The sequence below is a fragment of the Athene cunicularia genome (genome assembly GCF_003259725.1).
Source record: "Athene cunicularia isolate RWA chromosome Z unlocalized genomic scaffold, athCun1 chrZ_part2, whole genome shotgun sequence".
NCBI classification, from domain to species: Eukaryota; Metazoa; Chordata; class Aves; order Strigiformes; family Strigidae; genus Athene; species Athene cunicularia.
This window is the reverse complement of record NW_020799143.1, coordinates 22,941,031-22,947,499: the sequence shown is the minus strand read 5'-3', so window position 1 is coordinate 22,947,499 and position 6,469 is coordinate 22,941,031. Positions and strand designations below refer to the sequence as shown.

Here is a 6,469-nt window from a genome sequence, read left to right as displayed (position 1 = left end):
GGCCAGGGGCCATGCGCCCCTTCGGCCGTAACAGCTCGCCCAGAGCCGTTTGTTTTCACGATCGCTTAAGCCCACGGCCTTGCCCGGAGCCCGTCCCAGCCGGGAACGCGGCCCCATCCCCAGGCTGCAGGTAGCTAATTACCGCCTTACTCATTTGTAAAATGGGCGGGTGTGTTTGTCTCCGCTGGTCTCTTTGTGTTTCTCCCACCCCACAAGCCTGGTTACGGAAGCCTCCCCATATTGTTGCCGACCCCAAAGCCGATCTTGTTCCCCGTGCACTCCCCGCCTTTTTTTTTTTTTTTAATGCCTTGACTTCCCCCAACAAACTATCCAAAAACCCCCACGGTTTCGGTCTCTTGAGTCTGTAGATTTCTCACCTGCAACTTGGCCGCCTTTATTTTGTTTTTGTTTTTTTTTTTCCTTTTCCCCCCCTGCGATCACTGCTAATTCAGACCTCGCCCTACCCCCCTTGTCCTTCATATCTACTTTTTCCTGGCCTGTTTACCAGTCAGTATTAAGCTCACACCTCTCCCACCATTTCTGACGCTGTGCCCCTCTGGTCCCGTTTTTGCCTGTCTCCTTGCTGCATGTATCGGGCACCTCCAGCCTTCCCACGCTGTTGTCTCACAATATGGGTTCTTTTACTAGGTGTGCAATGAGCCGAAAACTACACAAAGCCGACATTATGTTTAGTCCATATCTTGCGCAGAAATAGGTACTAGGTGGTAATTCCACAAATCTAGCCCACCACACGCTGGCAAGTGACATATTTACACACTTCAAACTACACTTTCACTGTAATGGCCATTGGCCAGTTTCTCACCGCTTCGTTACTCATTGGTTAACAACATTGCCTCATCTCGAATTTAAAGTTACAGTGTCAGTTTATTATTCTGTGCAAACTCAAAGGGTGGGGGTCTTAGCCGAGTAGGGGGCTTCTTGTCATCAAGAGATGTGATTTTCTCATTATAATGAGCTCAGTTCCTCTAAAGAACACATCTTGGGTGTTCTCTGTGCTATCTCCGAGTACATGACAAAGTGAATTTTCTTATTCCTTAATTCACGGTTTACTGTTGGAGAACGGCTTGCAGAGAGCAAGGCCATAGCTCCCTGCAGAAGCTGATTGCAGCCACCTAAGGTAAACAGAGGAAAAAACCCAGGGTACAGTGATGCTAACAGGGACTGTTGTGAGAACAGGGAGATAAGTTGGGGCACATTATGACCTTGGGGGTGAGAGGAAAACAGCCCTGGGAGGGAAGCAGGGTCACAGCAAGAAAGATGTTTATGCATACCAGAGATGCCACGAGGGGCTGGGATATTATAATGTGACCTTTTAGATGTACCCAATGGCTGAGATATTATAATGTAGTTTCTTAAATGTATCCAGTAAAGTTGCAAGTAGTGTATTGTAGAGTGTTTATATAAGGTGTGATTTCTTTCAATAAAGTTGAAGCTTGCTCTATCATTCACATTGAATCGGCTGCTTGCTTCCTCCGCCCACCGCAGTTTACCTCTGTTTTTGCAAGGTTCTACTGTCTTTGAGCCTATTATCCCCTCCGGATCCTTTGTCATGTGAAATGTTTCTTGTTGCTTTAACCTTTAATCTCTCGTCAACACTTAGCCCCTCATGTACTTTCTTCAAATAGAAGACTTGAGATCCAGATTTTAACCCAACAGCTTCTTCTCCCTGCCTGCCTGTCCTGTTGGGTCTAGTTCTAGTTCTTCTCCCTCTGCATCAAAAATTAGCCAGCCTGTCAGTTCTCTATGGCTTTGGCCCTATCTGATGGCCCCACACTTATACATGCAAGTCACTGTACCCTATGTTTGTGCTAAGATAGGTGCCAAAACCAGCAAAAAGCTTCAAGAGTGGCACAAAAAGTTACTTCTCACACAATTACATTATCTCAAAGGGGCAGACTTAACCATTTTATGCTTGAGTGCTCATCCTGGGTGTGTGGCTGGATGCACAAGTTTTACAGGCTAGTTTTCTGACAGCCGCCCTCTGTGCTACTTGCACACAAAGATAAAGTCTTCATGAGACAAACGATCTTACTGCTTTCAGTTTTGATACTGAAACTCAGTGTAAGGCCCAGAACACCCACTGCAGTTGCCATAGAGCAAATTGTGCTTTGTTCTAGGCTCTCTCCTCCTCAATTGCAAAATAGTCATTTGTTAACTGCAAAGCTTTACTCTATCTGTGTCCAGCCAGAAGACTCTACAGTTTTCCAGTGGTTTAAACCAGTGATATCTGGTTGATTTTCTTGGAGGTAGTAAAGCTCAGATCACTGACATTTCAAGTTTCTACAAAGTTAGAAAGAGCTCATCAGAAAATAGATCATCAATGTACTAGGCAAGAAAAAACCCTTTCTTCCTATGCACAAACAGATGACCACTTGGGGCAAAAGTTGTTTAAAAAGATTAAGACTAAGGTAGACTGTACATCTAGAATTGTTTAGAGGAAGCTAAAAGTTGGACTACTTCTAAAAGCAGAAATTGTGTCTGAATTGGCAGATATGTAAGTCTTCATTTTGCTGCACTAACCGTTCTTATTTCATCAATGCATAAAGTTTCATATATTCTCCTAAATGAGAAAGTATTGAGTACTGCATAAACAGTGTATATTAATATTTTGCTATGCAGGAACTGACAATCTGCTGGGATTCCCTTAGCTGAATCTCTGCTCTGTTTAACCATATAGTTACATTTGTCTTCCATATCAGATTAAATGTCATATTTTAGTTTGAAGCAATGCTTTTGGAGTCTCTTAAGAGCATTCTAATTTTGTCAGTCTTTTGAATCTGACATTTCTTAGGAATCAAAAGCTTTGCACCTTGTATTAAAATCAGTGAAGAGCAGCTGAAAATACTTTTTTTCCTAATTAAGGAAGCAATTCGAGATGACTTGCTTTCCTACAAAAGTAGCATGTTCTTCAAAAGAGACATGTGAATAAAGCATTTTTGAAAGGTACACAAAGTAAAATTCGATTTAAAGGGTGCAAAGCAAGATCAAACAACTCACATTTTGTTTGTAATCGGACTAATTTGTGCGTGTTAAACTTGAAATTGAAGACAAATTCAAGTACAGACACAACAAAAGGAAAAAAAAATGTTTATTTTGCAATCCAGACATTGTACTTGAAAGAGAGTAATGTGCCATACTGATGCAATTATACTTTAAGGACTATATCAGTGTTTTTTAGCAAACAGTTTCATTTTGAATGACAGAATCTGCAGCGCTTCAGCCAGGCCTGCCACCTGATGCTCAAGTAAGCAGTCAGTACACTGATACACATTAAGCTGTTACAAGCCATGAATGAATGAACTTTGGTGGTGAAAAACAGCTTTTCCTATGAAGAGTTGTCTGTTTTGAGCTTGCCTGTTGGAAACAGCCCTTCCAACTGATTTCCTGCAGGTGTGGATAGGTGGCATTTCAAAGAAGCAGGGCTGGTATCCTGTCTGCAAGTGAAACAGTTGCTTCTTGCTCTGCCAAGGCCAGACCCACACTGAAGCACCATGTTCTCTCCTTTTTCCTGAACATGGGAACAATCTTCCTAAATGCATCATGAAAAGGTTTATCTGGAGAATAAGAAATAATTTAATGTTGAATTCCATGTGTGATAGAACTCTCATTTGTTTCCACCTTCCTAAAAAACCCCCACGTATTCTGAACATATGTATGTTTTAGACCAAAATACTCCTTGAACTCTGAAGTAATGCCAGAGATAGCATATATATTAGATGTATTTTTCAGTGTGGAAGGTAGGAAAGGTGTTTTTTTGCTGACATGCATACAGCTGCAGTATTGTGTCTTAAAGTAATTTTTGTGAATCAAGGTAAAAATTGATACATGTATTATTTTGGGCAGATAAACTCATTGTATTGGTTCAGTATCTGGTAAGCTATTATGGCACCAAAACCTATCAGACCTTGCAGACATAATGTTAAATTGTTATGATTCCTTCCATATTATCCAATAATTTGTATTTCTTCATTAGCCAAGGCCATTTTTCATCATGTTCCATTTTTGACTACTCATCAGACAACAGCAGAGAGGAAACCCTGTTCACTGTTGTATTTTTGATCAGCAAAAAATGCCATGCTGCTATTAAAAGAACTGCATAATAATAAAGTCTTCCAATTTTGTGCACCTGGGCAAAGAACTTCGATTTGGCACAAGACATTTAAAATAACTGCGTGATGCAGAAGCAGCAAAATCTAAACCCAATTATACAGATCAGATCACAAACTAGAAATGAAATTTTGAGACTTATCTCAGAGGGTGTAAAATATTATGGAGGTTTTTTTCTCTTGCAATTAAAACATAAATCTGTAATTTGAAGGGTATGAGGCTATACTTAACCGCACATCTCAGAAAAACTTAGTTCAAAGTGGTATTTCTGCAGTTGTAAGGAATAGGAAAAAAAATTGGAATAAAGGTGATAGGGCACTTAAGTGCTATGGCAGTACTTGCAATCCGGAAGTCAGTCATGCTGACCTATAAACTAAAGCAATTAGCTGTAATTACTTAAATAGCAATTAGCAATTCAGGATGAGTGTTTTCCTGAGTGAAGACCAACCTCAGCTCCATGGTTAATATAAGCAGATCTTAACTTCATAAATATCTGTAGTGTAATTTTGCTCCCATTGGGGAATTCCAACTAGAAGAAAAAACCCAATTATTTTTATGAGCTGTATTTTATTTTTAAATTGCTAGTGGTATATAGATTTTTTTATGTTATAAAATCAAGACCGTTAGATTCAAAAGTCTGAATTAAAGAAAGGTTAAGACTCCATTCTGCTTGTTTCCTGTTGTTGCATCCTGATTAAAGTCACACCAAAGCTGAAGAGGTTACCAGACCAAATACAACCTAGAAAACCTGAGAATAGGTAATGCAATATAGCTTCCCGTAGTGATAAGAAAACAGTACTTACATAAACAGCAGTACAGTTCATACAGCGTGTCAGGCTGATGGGTCCTGCATACCCAGTGCTGAAGAAACACAGCACCTTAAACAACTGAGTTGTATAAACTTTCTAGAGTATTATATATCCAATCTTCATGTGTCTCCATCTACACTATTACCAGGAGTCAACTTCAATTGCAGTTAAATTATGTAATTCCTTCTATAGACAAGGATAATTGAGTTTCCCACAGAAGATTTTTTTTTCTGTGTTTTTATATGCACCTATTCTGTGTGCTATACATTTATATATTATTGTCTCTTAAGTGACTTGCTCATCTTCTGGACTGCATGTTCTCAAATAACTTGGTTGGTTTTGGACTGTGTATTTTCTAAGATTAACCTGGGCACTAGTGGATTATGTATTTTCCTAGATAACCCGGTATCTATGGATATTGTCATTTTTTTTTTTCTTCAGATGCAGACCAATGTTCTTTTTAAGAGATCCATACTGATGCTTTACCAAATGTGGTTCATGGTAGCTTTAGTACAATCTTGCAAGAGGACCCAGATTTCTGATTGCCTGTGGGAATTCAGGTCACATATCAACAGTAAAAGAGTATGTATAAAAAGCACCTTTCAGATTACTTGCTCCTAACATCTTAATGTGTATTTACTTATGATGTCAGTGGTAGCCTGTGACTTATTTTCCAGAATACCTTGTCCACTTTTCTAGAATATTGTAGGGTGGATTTTATTCAGCCTCTTGTGATGTTGTTTGACATCACGGCTGGGGCTTGAAATGTCTCAATTGAGATGTTTCACAAGAACCTTTCCATTTGTGCAGTGAGGCAAACAGAAAGGGGAATGGCAATTTTGTTACCTGTCTCCCCCATTGACTCCGCTGTCATTCTGTCCCAGGATCTTTCAAAGTCATTACTGGCTTGTTTTTCTTGATAATCTGGGTGAAGAAAGTGCCACCCTGTATCTGAGGACATCCAAGTCTCAATCTGGCTTTCATGTTACCTGATCATTTTCATTTCCTCTACTTATATTCTGTAGTATCTGTTTTAGGGATTCAGTACCTCTAGAGATTCAGTATACCTAAAACGTGGCTGGGATTGCCCAGCTGCAAACATGCCCACATAACCGCAGCTCCAGGAAGGAGGGTACAGCCACTCTCCTGTCCATGAAGAGAGGTGTTCGGAGATGCCACCTGCGCTGCCAATAACCGCCCGATGACGGTGTTCACAGGGGTCACTGCTGGGCGGGCCGACGCGGGGAGCTGCGCTGGGTGTACCGTGCCATATGCCCGACCACGAGCGGAGGGGCCTGGCTAGAGACAACCGGCGCTGGCTGACGAAACTTGCGCACACCCAGGAACCTCAGGTGGCGCCGAACAACTCCTAAATCGGATGAGGCGCAAATTCTCAAACGGAGGGAAAGAGGGCGGCAAAAACTGTGGGGGCGCCGAGCGCCCCTCCGGGCGGCCTTCCCAGCGGTAGCGGAGCACCAATCCCCCGCTTCCCGCAGGGCTGGGACTCACGGGCGGCCCCGCCCGGGGGGAGG

General features: G+C 41.5%; 1 long non-coding RNA gene across 1 annotated transcript; it reads right to left on the bottom strand.

Moving 5' to 3' along the window:
- Positions 1-3,092: 3,092 nt before the first annotated feature.
- LOC113490096 lies at positions 3,093-5,020 on the bottom strand. Its single transcript, XR_003400149.1, has 2 exons — positions 4,932-5,020; positions 3,093-3,575 (listed from the first exon to the last, which is right to left on the bottom strand). It is a non-coding gene; the product is annotated as an uncharacterized LOC113490096 (long non-coding RNA).
- Positions 5,021-6,469: the final 1,449 nt, after the last annotated feature.